Source organism: Salmo salar, chromosome ssa14 (genome assembly GCF_905237065.1).
Source record: "Salmo salar chromosome ssa14, Ssal_v3.1, whole genome shotgun sequence".
Lineage (NCBI taxonomy): Eukaryota > Metazoa > Chordata > Actinopteri > Salmoniformes > Salmonidae > Salmo > Salmo salar.
In genome coordinates this window covers 72,860,770-72,880,368 of record NC_059455.1, presented here as the reverse complement: position 1 = coordinate 72,880,368, position 19,599 = coordinate 72,860,770, and the positions used below count along the sequence as shown (strand labels likewise).

Here is a 19,599-nt window from a genome sequence, read left to right as displayed (position 1 = left end):
CTCTCTCTCTCTCTCTCTCTCTCTCTCTCTCTCTCTCTCTCTCTCTCTCTCTCTCTCTCTCTCTCTCTCTCTCTCTCTCTCTCTCTCTCTCTCTCTCTCTCTCTCTCTCTCTCTCTCTCTCTCTCTCTCTCTCTCTCTCTCTCTCTCTCTCTCACTCTCTCTCACACTTCACACCCCTCTACTTCACTTCACACCTCTCTCCCTCTTTCTCTCTATCACACTTCACACCCCCGCTCTCTACTTCACTTCACCCCTCTCTCTCCCTCTATCCTTCACGTCACACCCCCCTCTCTCTCTACTTCACACCCCTCTCTCTCACACACTTCACACCCCTCTCTCTCTACTTCACACCTCTCTCTCTCTACTTCACTCTGCTCTCTCTCTACTTCACTCTGCTCTCTCACTCACACTTCACACCTCTCTCTCGCTCTCTCTCACACTTCACACTGCTCTCTCACACCTCTCACACTTCTCTCACACTGCTCTCTCTCTCTCACACTTCACACCTCTCTCTCGCTCTCCCACTTGCAAATCCCTCCCACTTGTACATCACTCCCACTCATCCTGTCCTCGTCTCTCTCCACAATCTCATATAGAAACTCTCCCTCCAGCCTCCATTTCTCTGTTTTGACCCTGGCCTATTTCATAGTGAAAATAACGATAATACATTTAAAATGTGAGTTTTTCTCCAACTGAAATTGCTTTACATTCAATAGGATACTAGACATCTCACCCCAGGTCCTTCAGTAGGGTACTATAACACATCACATTCCCAGGCTTTTCAATTGGCACCCCCTACAGAGACAGTAGGGAGTGGATATGAATGTGTGGCTGTGTGTGTGCTAAGCTCTGCCCTCTGTCTCCAGCCCGTTAAGTGTGTGTGTAGGCGTCCAGGGAGGCAGGAGGACAGTTTCTTCCTCTTCCCCTCTCAGGCCTTCACATGTCAGAGCTTCTCTTTGTGTGGCCCTACCAGCCTCCAGAAGCAGAGAAGACAAGCTGCAATTAGCATGGGCAGGTCTACAGCTGCCTTCATGGCTACATGCATTACAGGAGAGGCCTGTCTCGGTCTGCCTGCTGAAATCATAAGACACATTACAAGCAGGCAGGAGACAACAGGACTAATCAGGGCCAAGCAGGACCATCATGCAATAGGGAAGGCTGACAAACAGACGCACTCCAAACAAGTCTGATGGTCTCCAGAGAAGTACAGTATGTGTTATCCAGGGCTGGCTGACAGACAGGAAACAGGTCTACTGCGCTCAAGATATGTGTGTGTTATCCAGGGTTGGCTGGCTGACAGAGACAGGAAACAAGTCTACTGTTATCCAGAGATGTTTGTGTTATCCAGGGCTGGCTGCTTCAGATGTGTGTAATACTACAATCCACAGCAATCAATGACAGTTGAAAAGGAATATAGTATGTTTTGCTCTATACGTTGCTGTATAAAAAAAGTAAAATAATAAACACATTTCTAGTCTAGCAATGGAACACTTCTGAACCAAATCTGAATAATGCACAGCATCTGCAGTGGAGGCTTAGAATAACGACCCCACTAGGTCTTGGTTGGGAGGGACCATTTTGTATAGAAATGGTGACCTATATAATAAATAGGATTGTTTCGTCAGACAATATCTGTGGTGTGTACTGTGTAGAAGACAATACTACAGCCAGGCAATATACAAGCATTTTGCTAAACCCACAATAGCATCTGCTAAATGTGTATGTGACCAATAAAATTTGATAAAAGACCTCTTCATTCAAATCGTCAGAGGGCAAGGGTTGTTACAACACTGCTAAGCATAGAGAGCTAAATAGGCTTCTGACATGGAGTTAGTGGGGCTCACTTCCCTTAATGTAGATCCAAAAACCTGGATACACTACATTTAAAAGTAAGTGATAATAAATGGTGGCAATTACTCACAGGGCCTTTAACTAACTGCATGTCAAATCAAATGTTATTAGTCACATGTGCCAAATACAACAGGTAGACCTTACAGTGAAATGCTTACCTACGAGCCCCTAATCAACAATGTAGTTAAAAAAAAGGATAAGAATAAGAGGTAAAAGTAATTAAAAATATCAGCAGTAAAATAACAATAGAAAGACTATATACAGGGGGTACCAATAAGGAGTCAATGTGCAGGGGCACCGGTTAGTTGAGGTAGTAAGTACAGTTGAAGTCAGAAGTTTACATACACTTAGGTTGGAGTCATTAAAACTCGTTTTTAAACCACTCCACAAATTTCTTGTTAACAAACTATAGTTTTGGCAAGTCGATTAGGACATCTACTCTGTACATGACACAAGTCATTTTTCCAACAATTGTTTACAGACAGATTATTTCACTCTATCACAATTCCAGTGGGTCAGAAGTTTACATACACTAAGTTGACTGTGCCTTTAACCTGTTATGGCTAGGGGGCAGTATTTTCACGGCCGGATAAAAAACGTACCCGATTTAATCTGATTATTACTCCTGCCCAGAAACTAGAATATGCATATAATTATTAGCTTTGGATGGAAAACACTCCAAAGTTTCTAAAACTGTTTGAATGGTGTCTGAGTATAACAGAACTCATTTGGCAGGCCAAAACCTGAGAAGATTCCTTACAGGAAGTACCCTGTCTGACAATTTCTTGGCCTTCTTGATTATCTCTATCCATTACAGGGGATCTCTGCTGTTACGTGACACTTCCTACAGCTCCCATTGGCTCTCAGAAGGCGGCAAAAAGCTGAATCGTGGCTTTGCAGGCTCTGGCTGAAAAAAAGTAGCGCGTTTGGATAGTGGCTGGTCACAGTACTGTGAGACTCAGGCGCGTGCCCGCGTCGACCCCATGCTTTGTTTTCTTTTGTCTGTTTACCTAAACGCAGATTCCCGGTCGGAATATTATCGCTTTTTTACGAGAAAAATGGCATAAAAATTTATTTTAAACAGCGGTTGACATGCTTCGAAGTACGGTAATGGAATATTTAGAAATCTTTTGTCACGAAATGCGCCATGCTCGTGACCCTTATTTACACTTCGGATAGTGTCTTGAACGCACAAACAAAACGCCGCTATTTGGATATAACAATGGATTATTTTGAACCAAACCAACATTTGTTATTGAAGTAGCAGTCCTGGGAGTGCATTCTGACGAAGAACACCAAAGGTAATCAAACTTTTGTAATAGTAAATCTGACTTTGGTCAGGGCTAAACTTGGTGGGTGTCTAAATAGCTAGCCTGTGATGGCCGGGCTATCTACTGAGAATATTGCAAAATGTGCTTTCACCGAAAAGCTATTTTAAAATCGGACACCTCGATTGCACAAAGGAGTTCTGTATCTATAATTCTTCAAATAATTGTTATGTTTTTTGTGAACGTTTATCGTGAGTAATTTTGTAAATTCCCCGGAAGTTTGCGGGGGGTATGCTAGTTCTGAACGTCACATGCTAATGTAAAAAGCTGGTTTTTGATATAAATATGAACTTGATTGAACAAAACATGCATGTATTGTATAACATAATGTCCTAGGTGTGTCATCTGATGAAGATCATCAAAGGTTAGTGCTGCATTTAGCTGTGGTGTTGTTTTTTGTGACATTATATGCTAGCTTGAATAATGGGTGTCTGATTATTTCTGGCTGGGTACTCCGCTGACATAATCTAATGTTTTGCTTTCGCTGTAAAGCCTTTTTGAAATCGGACAGTGTGGTTAGATAAAGGAGAGTCTTGTCTTTAAAATGCTGTGAAATAGTCATATGTTTGAAAAATGGACGTTTTTGTATTTTTGAGGAATTTGTCATTCGCGCCACGCCTATCATTGGATATTGGAGCAGGTGTTCCGCTAGCGGAACGTCTAGATGTAAGAGGTTAAAAATACATTTTAGAGAATTTGGCAGTACATCCAACTGACCTCACAACTGCAGACCTCATGTAACAAAATAGAATAGAACAATATAGAATAGAACAAAATTGAGTCATAAAATAGAATCTGAAATGAACGGCTTTGTCAGAGCTTTGGATTTAATACATTTCTGATCCAATAATAAACAATAAAAAATACAAAATCACCCGCGTGCCACATCTCAGTCTGACTGTCCCTAGATGACTGGGCGTGTGTCATTATTTATCCTTAAATATGAGAGTGGAGCTCAGGATAGATGAATGAGGTCACAAACACCATAGTAGCTATGCTACATTACTGGAATCAGCCCTCGTTGTCAAAACTGACTGACTTGATAGGGGACTCTGGGAAGGGACAGTGTGTATACTGTACTAGCTGCAAGGGAAATTATGTGTTACAAAGCCAACACAGCCATCTGAAGTTACGGTTTAATAAATGATGCTAGGGATTACTGCTCTCTCTATTTATAGTTTCCTCCTCATGCTCTTGATTATTTTCTTCCCTTTCTCCGCTCTGTGTTATTATAAAGCTTAATGTGTTCCACTGGCTGCCATGGTAACAGCAGCATTGCAATCAGCCTCTCCATAGGATGGAAGGTGAAGCCCTGCAGAAACAGGGGGGTTGAGAGCGAGCAAGTGAAGGAGCGCAAAAGGGGGGAGAGACAATGAGAGTGATAATGAGAGAGACAGGGACAGAGATATTCTTTACATTCTCTGTTTACACTGACTGGTTGTCCTTTGTTTCAGGGGATTCATGGGTCATTATTTTTACAGTCTGTTGGGTGAAGCCCAATCAATATTGCATCTTTCAGTGCATTCACAGAGAGAAAGAGAGGAAAGGAAGAGAGAAAGCCATGAGGAGGAGAGTAGAGGAAGAGAAGATGGCGAAAGAGAGGAAGACCGATCCAGTGAGACAGCTCGATCACACCCCCCCAGACTCACACGTCCCAGTAGACCTCTCGCTCGCCACTGATCCCCAGAACGTTTACACAGCATCTCGCTTCTCTCATGTTTCACAAGTTTTCAGACGAAGACAAATCAGAGGAGACTTGCATTTGGTGGCTCTCTCTCACAGGAGATCTTAAAGGCTGAATGTGACTGTTCTTCTAGCTACCTGGTTGTGCCTCAGGCTACCACCCACCTAGATGAGCCACCTCTAGCTACAAGTTTAACAAGTGTGCCCTCAGAAAAGGTGGTACACTGAAGTGTCCACTATAAGAACAAGTTGTTTGGAGCGAGATAATCAATCTGCTACTCCTGTTCTTTATCCCACAATATCCAGAAGGCAACATTAGTAATAAAACTTCATAACTAGTTAATTGTCAGGTTGTAACCTGGTCCTGGTAGAAAAGACATCAGATAACAACTAGATAAAGACGTATTTTTCGCCTGGGACAGACCAGATGCCATATCTTGGTTGTTATCTGTCAATCATCCCATGTAGCATTATATTTCCTTCCTTGTGAACACTGGTGATCAGGTTCAAGAGGCCCTTATCATCAAACCATAAAGTCTTTCTTCTTAGAGACGTCAGAAGTTAACAATGATTAACTCTGGGGTTCAAAGTGTGTTCTAACCCATAAAAACAAACTGTCAAAAACATGACAAATGAAGCAGAAAGAGTGTGTGTGGATGCAGAGTGCCCTCGTGATCACCAAACAAGAGATCCATTGTGCTCCTTTCCAGAGGGTCAATCACAACGCTGCATCCATGGTCATTCTAACTCATTAGCATATTTCCAGAGGGCTTTAGAGCCAGTCTGGCGCCGCTCCATAACATAACTATTTGTTTTCTTTCAAATACTTTAGCTGCGTTTCATTGAGCGATTTGATCAACGATGTGGCAAAGGTTGACATGGCACAAGCGTAATGAGATAGTTAAACTATTGCGCTAACGGTTAGTGGAGATGACAGACAAAACTCATATTACACTCAATGCAATTGCAAGCTGCAGTATCAGCTCTCTCGTTTATTTAAAATGTTATGGTGCATTTACTCATAGCGTGTGCGATTGCGAGAGGAAAATGCCACCCTGAGAACTTTATGGAGTAAAAAGGGGGTCAACAACCACAATGGCGAGAGTGAGCTGAATCTGAGACTTGGAGAAGAGATGACAGAGAGAAGAGGAGACTTGGAGAGTCGGAGTCCCCAGGATGTGACAACAGTAGGTGGGCAGCCTGTGCCAGTAGCAACAACCAACCATCACACATCAATATTTTAGCCCACAGCCTCTTGCAAGAGTGTGTACAAGACAAGGCTGTCCCCTCTCGCCACATTCCTCCGTCCCTTGTCTAAACAGACATGTAAACAGCGCTGTGCTGTGCCGTGGGTCACATCTCTTCTCTCTGTCTGGCCTGCACGTGCTTCTCTCTCCTGCTGGACAGGGCCACTCACACACACACACACACACACACAGAGAGAGAGACATGGCCCGCAGGCAGTGTCTGACAACAGCGCTGGGCTGACAGAGGGACAGTGGCACAGAGACAAAAGATCAGAACACACACACACCTCTTCTCTCATCCTGATGGTATAACTACACTGTAGACACACACACACACCAATATCACCCCACTCACCCTCTTACATCGACTATATTGTTGTTCTGTTTTTGTCAGAGATTCAAGAGGGATCTTCAGGTCACTCAATGCAAGCCCTTATTAATAAAAGCCTAATTAATAGTACCAATTGAAATCCAATTGAACCCATCATTGTGCCTGAGACTCACTTAACAGACCCTACCTTAGGCAATCTATGAAATGAGCTCTTTAGAATATATTATTGCTGCCTAGTAAACATAAACAATGTCTGTCAGACGAACTGTTCAGGAGAGTTAGAGAACAGGTTACAAATGATCTAATGAGATCAACACTGGATTCTCCATCATTATACATTATCCTAGGTCCCAAACGGCACAGTACTTCCTATATAGTGCACTACCTTTGATCAGAGCCATATGGGCCCTAGACAAAAGTAGTGGACTACATTAGGAATAGCGTGCCATTTGATATGCATGGTCTTGTCTGAACATTCAGAATTATAAAAGGACTAGTCCTATTGATCTTTGGATGATGGCTTAGTACTTACTGAATAACTAAAAAAAAGCCTCTCATCCTGACGGAAATCAAGATGGCGCTGAAGAACATGGCTGATGTTTTACATTCTCCCAACCAATTGTGCACATTTTTTTTTTTTGCGTTTTGTGTAACTAATTGTTTTACTTATTGTGGAACACAAAATGTTGCTGCTATCGTCTCATGACCGAAAATAACTTCTGGACATCAGAAAAGCGATTACTCACCGTGGACTGGAAGAAACTTTCACCTTTAACGAGTTTGACGAGAAGGATATCCTGCTTTCACTGGAACAGGCCCAGATCCACGCCTTTTGCGTGAAGAAAAGACGCCGGAAAGGGGATGCAGATCGGGCATCCTTCTGAGAATCCGGAGGCGAGCGAGTAAACTCCCAATGCCTTCCATTCTCCTTGCTAACATGCAATCATTACAAAATAAAATAAATGACCAACTATTAACATTATCCTACCATCGGGACATTAACCTGTTATGGATAGGGGGCAGTATTTTCACGGCCGGATAAAAAACGTACCCGATTTAACCTCTTGTCGTTCGCCTAGGATAGGGGGCGCTACAGCGATTTTTGAAAATAATTCGTCCCCATTTTAAATGGCCTCCTACTCAAACTCAGAAGCTAGGATATGCATATAATTAATACTTGTGGATGGAAAACACCCTAAAGTTTCTAAAACTGTTTGAATGGTGTCTGTGAGTATAACAGAACTCATATGGCAGTCAAAACCCCGAGACCGATCGTAACAGGAAGTGGAATTCTGAATTGCGGACTCAACTTCATCTCGTTGCTTATAAATCACACAGTGAGCAATGGTTCATTGAGCACTTCCTATTGCTTCCACTAGATGTCCCCAGTCTTTACAAAGTGGTTTGAGTCTCCTACTGTGAAAACTGACTGAATGACACGCTGTGGAACGTGGTCACATGGAGAGGGCCATCACCATTATGAAGCCGGCGCCCCTGGCTACCCTCCCCTTTCGAAACGTTTTGAAAGACAATGCAATCTTCCCCCTTGAATCTTATTGGAGCTCTGGTTGAAAAAGGCCCTAAAGATTTATGTTATACAACGTTTGACATGTTTGAACGAACCTAAATGAAAAAAAGAGGTGTCCCGCGCACGTCGGAACTTTTGGTGCAGCCTTCAGAACGCGCTAACAAGAACAAGCAATTGGAACATAAAGGATGAATTTTTTCGAACGAAAATACATTTGTTGTGGACCTGGGATTCCTAGAAGTGCTTTCTGATGAAGATAATCAAAGGTGAGGGATTATTGACAATAGCATACAAGACTAGATTTGATATGCAATTGTTCCAAGATGGCGCTGACCTGTAACGCTAGCCTATTTTTCTGAGTATCGCATCCCCTTTTATCGCAAAGTGTGATTACCCAGTAAAGTTATTTTTAAATCTGGCATTACAGGTGGTTTCAAGAGATATTCATCTATAAATCTTAGAATGACAATATTACATTTTAAAAATTTTTTCGAATAGTAATTTAGTAAATTGTAGCGGTTTCACCGGATGCATTTGAGGGAAAATAGTTAGTCAACGTTACGCGCCGATGTAAAATGCTGTTTTTATATATAAATATGAACTTTATCGAACAAAAGAATGCATGTATTGTGTAACATGATGTCCTAGGAGTGTCATCCGATGAAGTTTGCCAAAGTTAGTGCTGCATTTAGCTGTTTTTTGGTTATTTGTGATGCATGTGGTTGGTCGGAAAATGGCTATGTGGCTACTTTTACGATATACTCCTCTAACATAATCTAATGTTTTGCTTTTGCTGAAATCGGACAACGTGGTTCGATTCAGGAGAGGTGTATCTATAAAACGATATAACATAGTCCTATATTTGAAAAAAAAAATATTACATTTTGTTATGCTAATTGGGTTAGGATTTTTCGCTGGATGTCGAGCCCAACCAGGGGTTAATCTGTTTATTACTCCTGCCCAGAAACTAGAATATGCATATAATTGTTTGATTTGGATAGAAAACACCCATAACCTGTTGGGGATAGGGGGCAGTATTTGCACGGCTGGATAAAAAAACGTACCCGATTTAATCTGGTTACTACACCTGCCCAGTAACTAGAATATGCATATAATTATTGGCTTTGGATAGAAAACACCCTAAAGTTTCTAAAACTGTTTGAATGGTGTCTGTGAGTATAACAGAACTCCTATGGCAGGCCAAAACCTGAGAAGATTTCAAGCAGGAAGTGGCCTGTCTGAGAAGTAGTGTTTCATCTTGGCTCTTTTTATTGAAGACTCAGGATCTGTGCAATAACGTGAAACTTCCTACGTCTTCCATAGGGTCTCAGAGCCCGGGAAAACGTTGAACGATATCGAGGCAGGCTCTGGCTGAAACACTTTATCGCTTTTGGCAAGTGGCCACTCAGAGTACTATGGGCTTAGGCGCGTGCCCGCTTCGACCGAATGGTTTCTTTTCCTTTGTCTGTTTATCTAAACGCAGATTCCCGGTCGGAATATTATCGCTTTTTTATGAGAAAAATGGCATAAAAATTGATTTTAAATAGGATAGTGTCTAGAACGCACGAACAAAACGCCGCTGTTTGGATATAACGATGGATTATTTTGGACCAAACCAACATTTGTTATTGAAGTAGAAGTCCTGGGAGTGCATTCTGACGAAGACAACAAAGGTAAGAACATTTTTCTTATAGTAAATCTGACTTTGATGAGTGCTAAACCTGCTGGGTGTCTAAATAGCTAGCCCTGTGATGCCGGGCTATCTACTGAGAATATTGCAAAATGTGCTTTCACCGAAAAGCTATTTTAAAAATCGGACATATCGAGTGCATAGAGGAGTTCTGTATCTATAATTCTTAAAATAATTGTTGTGCTTTTTGTGAACGTTTATCATGAGTAATTTAGTAAATTCCCCGGCAGTGTTCGGTGGGAATGCTAGTCACATGCTAGTCACATGCTAATGTAAAAAGCTGGTTTTTGATATAAATATGAACTTGATTGAACAAAACATGCATGTATTGTATAACATAATGTCCTAGGGTTGTCATCTGATGAAGATCATCAAAGGTTAGTGCTACATTTAGCTGTGGTTTGGGTTTATGTGACATTATATGCTAGCTTGAAAAATGGGTGTCTGATTATTTCTGGCTGGGTAGTCTGCTGACATAATCTAAGGTTTTGCTTTCGTTGTAAAGCCTTTTTGAAATCGGACAGTGTGGTTAGATTAACGAGAGTCTTATCTTTAAAATGGTGTAAAATAGTCATATTTTTGAAAAATTGAAGTAATAGCATATCTAAGGATTTGAATAACGCGCCACAGGATTCAACTGGCTGTTGAGTAGGTGGGACGCAAGCGTCCCACCTAGCCCATAGAGGTTAAGTTTCTAAAACTGTTTGAATGGTGTCTGTGAGTATAACAGAACTCATATGGCAGGCCAAAACCTGAGAAGATTCCAAAAAGGAAGTGCCCTCTCTGACCATTTCTTGGCCTTCTTTAGCCTCTTTATTGAAAACAGAGGATCTCTGCTGTAACGTGACACTTTCTATGGCTCCCATAGGCTCTCAGAAGGCGCCAGAACGTTGAATGATGACTTTGCAGTCCATGGCTGAAAAACAGTAGCGCATTTGGATAGTGGTCGATCTGAGAACAATGAGACGGGTGGCAGCGTGCACGTGAAGAGTCCATTTTACATTTTCAGTCTTTGAACTAAAACAACAACTCCCGGTCGGAATATTATCGCTATTTTACGAGAAAAATCGAATAAAAATTGATTTTAAACAGCGTTTGACATGCTTCGAAGTACGGTAATGGAATATTTTGAAATGTTTTGTCACGATACGCGCGGGCGCATCACCCTTCGTTACCCTTCGGATAGTGTCTTGAACGCACGAACAAAACGCCGCTATTTGAATATAACTATGGATTATTTGGAACCAAAACAACATTTGTTGTTGAAGTAGAAGTCCTGGGAGTGCATTCTGACGAAGAACAGCAAAGGTAATTCAATTTTTCTTATAGTAAATCTGAGTTTGGTGAGGGCCAAACTTGGTGGGTGTCAAATTAGCTAGCCGTGATGGCCGGGCTATGTACTCAGAATATTGCAAAATGTGCTTTCGCCGAAAAGCTATTTTAAAATCTGACACCGCGATTGCATAAAGGAGTTCTGTATCTATAATTCTTAAAGTAACTGTTATGTATTTTGTGAACGTTAATCGTGAGTAATTTAGTAAATTCACCGGAAGTTTGCGGTGGGTATGCTAGTTCTGAACATCACATGCTAATGTAAAATCTGGTTTTTGATATAAATATGAACTTGATTGAACAAAACATGCATGTATTGTATAACATAATGTCCTAGGAGTGTCATCTGATGAAGATCATCAAAGGTTAGTGCTGCATTTAGCTGTGGTTTTGGTTTTGTGACATATATGCTTGCTTTGAAAATGGCTGTGTGATTATTTTTTGGCAGGGTACTCTCCTGACATAATCTAATGTTTTGCTTTCGCTGTAAAGCCTTTTTGAAATCGGACAGTGTGGTTAGATTAACGAGAGTCTTGTCTTTAAAATGGTGTAAAATAGTCATATGTTTGAGAAATTGAAGTTATAGCATTTGAGGTATTTGTATTTTGCGCCACGCGATTCTACTGGCTGTTGACTAGGTGGGACGCAAACGTCCCACCTTGCCCAGGAAGGTTAAATAAAGGAGAGATAAAAAAATCGAAATAAAAGAATGCACGAGAGCACCAGCTGTTCTGGATGACTGTGTGATAATGCTCTCGGTAGCCGATGTGAACAAAACAGGTCAACATTCACAAAGCCGCTGGTCCAGATGGATTACGAGGACGTCTACTCAAAGCATGCGCGGACCAACTGTCAAGTGTCATCACTGACATTTTCAACCTCTCCCTGACTGAGTCTGTAATACCTACATGTTTCAAGCAGACCACCATAGTCTCTGTGCCAAAGGAAGCGAAGGTAACCTGCCTAAATGATTACCGCCCCATGGCACTCACATCGGTAGCCATGAAGTGCATTGAAAGGCTGGTCATGGCTCACATCAACAGCATCCTCCCGGACAACCTAGACCCACTCCAATTCACATACCACCCAAACAGATCCACAGATGACGCAATCTCAATTGCACTCCACACCGCCCTTTCTAAACCTGGACAAGAGGGACACCTTTGTGAGAATGCTGTTCATCGACTACAGCTCAGCTGTGGCCAAACATGTGGCCAAACACGACTCCAACACCAACACCAAGTTTGCTGACGACACAACAGTGGTAGGCCTGATCACCAACAACGATGAGACGGCCTATAGGGAGGAGGTCAGAGAACTGGCAGTGTGGTGCAAGGACAACAACCTCTCCCTCAATGTGAGCAAGACAAAGGAGATGATCGTGGACTACAGGAAAAGGCGGGCGGAACAGGCCCCTATTAACATCGACGGGGCTGTAGTGGAGCGGGTCGAGAGCTTCAAGTTCCTTGGTGTCCACATCACCAACAAACTATCATGGTCCAAACATACCAAGACAGTCGTGAAGAGGGCACGACAACACCTTTTTCCCCTCAGGAGACTAAAAAGATTTGGCATGTGCCCCCAGATCCTGACTGGTTGCATCACTGCCTGGTATGGCAACTGCTCGGCATCTGACCGTAAGGCGCTACAGAGGGTAGTGCGAACGGCCCAGTACATCACTGGGGCCAAGCTTCCTGCCATCCAGGACCTATACAATAGGCGGTGTCAAAGGAAAGCCCATAAAATTGTCAGAGACTCCTGTCACCCAAGTTATAGACTGTTTTCTCTGCTACCACACGGCAAGCGGTACCGGAGCACCAAGTCTAGGACCAAAAGGCTCCTCAACAGCTTCTACCACCAAGCCATTAGACTGCTGAACAATTCATAAAACTCGCCACCGGACAATTTACATTGACCCCCCCATCTTGTACACTGCTGCTACTCGTGGTTTGTTACCTATGCATAGTCACTTCGCCCCCACCTACATGTACAGATTACCTCAACTAGCCTGTACCGCTGCACACTGACTCGGTACCGGTGCCCCCTGTATATAGCCTCGTTATTGTGTTACCTTTTGTTATTACTTTTTATTTTAGCCTACTTGGTAAATATTTTCTTCTTCTTGAACTGCACTGTTGGTTAAGGGCTTGTAAGTAAGCATTTCACAGTAAAGTCTACCCTTCAGGCGCATGTGGCAAATAAAGTTTGATTTGATAAATACACTGTAAACGCACACACACGGGACGGCTGCAGCAGGGGGATTGACATTGAGCAATCTCAGAGAGACAGGTCAGACTGGAGGCCCTTCATTTGGAATTCCACGTAGGGAGTAATGTGTGTGCGTTTGCGCTGCCTGCTGTAAGTGGAAGCCTATTGAGTTACAGCTGTCTGTGCAGCTGCTGTCTGTGCCCATCAGAGGCTGTTGGCGAGTGCCACACACACGCACGAAAACACACACATACTCATACTTGTGCTGGGGAGTGGACGGACGGACTGACGGGTGAAGTTCAGCCTAACCCAAAGAGCAAAGCAGCCAACTCATCCTCCTCTCCGGAGAGGCAGAGGACTCCTCCCTTACTATAATCACTCTGCCCTCTACAGTGTACCTATCAAATAGAGGATAAATATTTGTCTGCTGTGCTTGTGCTGGTGTGTGTGTGTGTTAATATATGTGTTTTACTCTCAGTGAAATCACAGATCCCCTGGAGAACCTTGACTGACATGTACCAACGGGTAAAATGAAAACATCCCTTCTGAAACGCCACCCTGCCATAGGTCACAGCAAAGGTCAACAACCTTCCGCTTCAGTCAATCACTGACTGGGTTGCCATTCTTAGGTCACTGGCCTGGTCAATACAATACAATAGTAATAAAATACTAGCATTTATTTCGCTGCTCACACACAGACACACACACACACACACAGTGGTCTAGTAACCAAACTGAGAAGGCTGAAGCCTCACATCAATGTGAAGTGAATTCACTGCACTGTGTTGAACTACATAGTGACATCTGACAAACAACATGTCATCTTGTTACAAGGACACCCCAAAGCCTGTCTATCCCCTCCATCCCTTCATAGGCCTACAGATCATCTTCCTTACAGCAACTGTTCACCACAGTGCAGTAAATTCACTCTGCTGCCAATGACTGGAAAGAATTGCAAAAATCTCTGAAGCTGGAGTCTTATATCTCCCTCTCTAACTTTAAGCATCAGCTGCCAGAGCAGCTTACCGATCACTGTACCTGTACACAGCCAATCTGTAAATAGCACACCCAACTACCTCATCTCCATATTATTACTTACCCTCTTGCCCTTTTGCACCCCAGTATCTCTACTTGCACATCATCATCTATCACTCCAGTATTAATGCTAAATTGTAATTATTTTCACCACTAGGGCATATTTATTGCCTACCTCCCTACATTTGCACACACCGTACATAGATTGTTATATTTATTTTATTTTGTGTTATTGACTGTAGGTTTGTATATGTGTAACTCTGTGTTGTTGTTTATGTCGCACTGCTTTGCTTTATCTTGGCCAGGTCACAGTTGTAAATGAGACCTTGTTGTCAACTGGCATACCTGGTTAAATAAAGGTGAAATAAAAAACTATTGGTCTTCATAACCACCTCATGTCAGACAACAGGAGGAGTATGAGGTAGTGGGATTACACACACACACACACACACACACACACACACACACACACACACACACACACACACACACACGAGTAAAAGGCAATGAAGCATCTTCCCGGCTGGCCACCATCACATCACACAGCAGCTCACTTAGTGGTGGGGGGGTGAGTGGTTGTGTGTGTGGCCACCATCACATCACACAGCAGCTCACTTAATGGTGGGGGGTGGTGAGTGGTTGTGTGTGTGGCCTCCATCACATTACACAGGAGCTCACGTAGTGATGGAAACATCAGCTTGTTTTTATAAAACCAGCTGACCACCACCGCAATGAGATCAGTTAGAATATGGAGTATAGAACGGTAGTGTTAGCTAAGGTTCTCTCTATCTCTCGCTACAGGACCACCCACCCAGGGCCTAGGCAGAGTGAGAGGGAGCAGCAGTAACCCATAGTCAGTCTCTTTTATAAGGGACACTCACCACTCTCTGTTTTTTCCCCTTTGTTTTGTGTCATATTGTACAACAGCTGATGAAACTAACACTGTTAAAGTGTCAAAACATTTGATCAATGTTATTTTGTGATTGTATTTTCCAACAGCAACTATCTACACAGGACCTTCTAATCAGGAGGTTTGCATTAGCGGGAGTTTTGGCTTTCCATGGTGACATCACCATGCGGTAAACTGGTTAATTGACCAATTTCAGTTTTCCCCTCCCCACTCAGACCACTCCCAGACCGTCCTATTAAAATTAGTATTGCTTGAGAAAGTTGCCAAAAAGCTATTTTTGCCCATTTTAAATGGAAATCTATTACAGTAAAGTAAAGTACTAAATTGTTACCCAGAAATGACTTGATATAAAAAATGGCTGCATTGGTCCTTTAATGGAAGAAGACCTCCAAACGTCTTAAGAGGGCCAGATGGGCAGAAGGCTGATGATACGGAGGAGGAGGAAGAAGAGGGGGAGAGAGAAAGAGAGGAAGGATGAGTTTAAGTGGTTTCGCTGATTACAATAACAGCCTCTGTTCCATTCCCTGGGATACACAGAATATGCTTTATCTTGCATCTGAAATGTCACTTGAGCCTGGAGTGAGTCCTGAGAGGAGTGAGTGAGTGGTGCTGTAACTGGTCAGAGGTCACTAATGAAGTATCACAGTCAGCCACTTCACTGATAAAGAACCAGCCAGAGCCAGTCTGTCATTTCACAACATATGTAGCCTACTGTCCATATCTTTCATTCTATGTATATTATTCCAGGTGACCAGCTGGACGTGGTCAAACTGTTTGCCAGGTGTGAAATAGTGGTTGTTGAAAGGACTACGCCTAAAAAACTAAAAGGAGTGTCACTGTTAGTTATTTCACTTCCTGCACTACAGGAGAGAAGTTGTGTCTGAAAAGCAGTGGCACCATGGGGAGATGGGAGCTCTGTCATTGTCTGACTAACCCACACACCAAACTGACAGCAGACTACACAGACACTGTGATATTGGTCTCCTGGGTCATTGTCCCTTCTAGTTCTAAGATCTGTTCTTTCTTCTATCCATCACAAAAGAGATGATGAAAGCACTCCAGATATGTAAACAGACTCAGAGAAGCACACACATGGCTGGTGGTACCTTAATTGGAGAGGACGGGCTCTTTGTAAAGGCTGGAAGGGAATAAAGGGAATAGTATTGATCATTACATTCCAGTCATTATTGTCATCCTCCCCTCAGCAGCCACCTGTGACACACACAGCAGAGGAAGAGTTCAATAAACTGCTATCTGATCTCATTTCAAGCCAATGGCTTCAGAAAGAGCAGGCTTGTATACAGGCCTCATAAGATTACAGTTTTGATCCAGCTTGCCTTGTCAGATTCAGCTGAGCTGCTCAAATAAGCCATCATGGTGCCCCAGGCTAACTTTTCCTGTGTTTTCTATCTTGACATTTGTGTCTCCAAGGTTGACATGATAAACAAACAAGACAGTCTGAGGCAGGCTAGACTGTAATAATTATGGGTCCCCAGCGCACAAATCACTGCTCATGGCCCCCATGGAGACAGATGTCACAAAATGTTTTACATTCTGTTTTTTCACTCTAAAATCCTGTCAGAGAACCGTGGAGAAGCAGATGAAAACCAGTTTAGAGGGCTGAGGGAGCAAGCATATATGAAAACTACCAACTTGGTCTAAATATGTATAATTCTGTTGGAGAATATCAACAATTGCCGTTATTATACAGCATTATGATGGTCAGTTAGGCAGTGGCGCTTCTAGACCATTTCAACTGGGGGGGCCAAGCTGGGGCCAGCTTTACTGTTAGAGGGGCCAGTTATATTAGACGTTATTGTTGTCATATCATTTTCTTCACTGCATTGCAGGCATTAGCAGGCAAAAGACCATGTTCATAATCATTAGTGTTCCGCGTTACCACTGTCTAATAACGGATGTAAAAAAAGAACGATTGCAAAAATTAGGTATGTAAAAATGATTTCATACTCCACATTTAGGGGGGCCACAAGGGGGTGCAAAATTGTTGTCACAGGGGCTGCCCCCCCCCCCGCCAGAACCGCCCCTGCAGTTAGGCACAGTACCGTAGTACCCTTTGGCCGGCCACGTTGGGGCAATTACACATTGGAACAAAGCTGAAAGCTTTGCTTCATCAGCCCTAAAGGCAGCACTACGCGTGCTCATCTATAAGTGACAGATCAGTAGGCCACTGTCGTCAAGTAATAAAGAAACATTAAAGAAAGGCCTAACCCTACCTTCACGTTCTCAGTCATTCCATTCTAAATGCTTGTATTGCCATAGAAGGCCCACGTTAGATACCACAGCTGGTCCAACGGTCATATATTATTGCGCATATATTTGACAATTAAGAAAATAATACATTTTGAAGATATTGTAGCTCTGAAATGGCCTACTTCTGATTTCTAGGTAAAAAGCATAACGCTTGCTGTTGACGCACTATTCCATAGCCTATATTGGATTTAGATTTACAAAAAACGTGTGACATTGCAGACTACAACTATTCCTCTCACATCCCATTCAGGTGGTTATGATGTGCAACAATATAACAACAATGTAGCCTATCATTCTCCATCTCCACTGGGCTACTAGTAGCACTCACCTCACCAACTGGATCAGTGCGCGTGCCAAGGAACAGCAGCGAGTCCGAAGTTGTGACTACCCGGCCACCATCCTCCTCTTCGCGGGGAAAAAATGAAATTATGCCGTAGTGTGGTGTTTCCTTTTCTTAAAGTAGAATAAACCGATCAATTACCACCGACATTGGTCCACTTCATGTTATACGCATCAGGTTTTCCGTTCTTCTTGTGCCTCAATGTACGCTCGCAGCGCAATTGAAAAGACCGTACCAATATTTTTTAAAGGGGCGCACAATGGCTACAGGGTTTTCTAAACGTTAACAAATGTGATATCTTTAACCTTTTTTACCTTACATAAAATATATTCAGTTGAAAATAATGTTTTATTTTGGTTATATGAAGTCATGGCCAATAAAAGCCATAATGATGAGCAAATAACAACCAGCCCCCCAAAATGGTACAGGCGCAGTTTTGTCCAATAGCGGAACTGAGAGAATGTGGATTGTGTTTCGGGATTTATCCGGCGTCCTAATCGCTGTGGGCTGTTTACACAGGTCTTCAAGATTTGTTGATAAAATGCATTTGTGGCCTGCAAGATGTACGGGGGTAATGAATGGGCTAATAATCATAATCACTAATAAAGGATGAATTAGGCCTAATTAGCACCTTCTTTGGAGGTCCAGTGCAGTCAAAAAAATATTTCAATGTGTTTTATATATATTTTCAGACTATGAGGTTGGAATAAATCGGTGAAATTGTGAAAATAATGATAATGGCCTTTTACTATAAGAGATGTTTGAAAAGACTGCCTGAAATGCCTGTTTTTGGTGGGATGGAGTAATAGCCTGTGGTAAATGAGTTAATAAACCTCTGCCAATAACAGCTAGGTTTCAGTTTTCCCCTCACTACTCAGACCACTACCAGATAGTCCTAGCAAAATTATTGAGAAAATGCTCTTTGCTGAGAATGTATTTGTTTCCTTTTGACCATTTTTATTGAAAACAATCACAGTAAGGTACTTACAGTAATTGTTACCCAGAAATGATTTGATATTGAGATATGAATAGATAATAATGGAGAGTAGCAGCAGCGTAGAAGGGGGGGGCAATGCAAATAGTCTGGGTAGCCATTTTAATTAGATGTCCAGGAGTCTTATGGCTTGGGGGTGGAAGCTGTGTAGAAGCCTCTTAGACCTAGACTTGGTGCTCCGATACCGCTTGCCGTGCGGTAGCAGAGAGATCAGTTTATGACTAGGGTGGCTGGAGTCTTTGACAATTTTTTGGGCTTTCCTCTGACACACGCCTAGTATATAGGTCCTGGATGGCAGGAAACTTGGCCCCAGTGATGTACTGGGCCGTACGCACTACTCTCTGTAGCACCTTATGGTCAGATGCTGAGCTGTTACCATACCAGGGGATGATTCAACTGGTCAGGATGCTCTTGATGGTGCAGCTGTAGAACTTTTTGAGGATCTAGGGACCCATGCCAAAACTTTTCAGTCTCCTGCAGGGGGAATAGGTTTTGTCGTGCCCGCTTCACGACTGTTTTGGTGTGTTTGGACCATGATGGTTTGTTGGTGATGTGGACACCAAGGAACTTGAAAATCTCGACCCCCTCCACTACAGCCCCATCAATGTTTTTTTTGCTTAAAAATTTAATTTAACCTTTATTTAACTAGGCAAGTCAGTTAACAACAAATTCTTATTTACAATGATGGCCTAGGAACAGTGGGTTAACTGCCTTGTTCAGGGGCAGAACGACACATTTTTACCTTTGTCAGCTCATGGATTCGATCAAACAACCTTTCGGTTACTGGCCCAATGCTCCAGGGGGCCTGTTCGGCACGCCTTTTCATGTAGTCCACAATCAGCTCCTTTGCC

At 42.7% G+C, this 19,599-nt stretch overlaps 1 protein-coding gene across 1 annotated transcript in view; it reads right to left on the bottom strand.

Moving 5' to 3' along the window:
• The window catches only part of LOC106570259 (cAMP-dependent protein kinase inhibitor alpha), a 32,120-nt gene extending 14,132 nt beyond the window's left edge, over positions 1 to 17,988 (bottom strand). The window contains exon 1 of the mRNA XM_014142374.2: positions 17,743 to 17,988. The gene's annotated coding sequence lies outside the window, so the exon portion shown is untranslated. The remainder of the gene's footprint in view (positions 1 to 17,742) is intronic.
• Between the last annotated feature and the right edge of the window lie 1,611 nt (positions 17,989 to 19,599).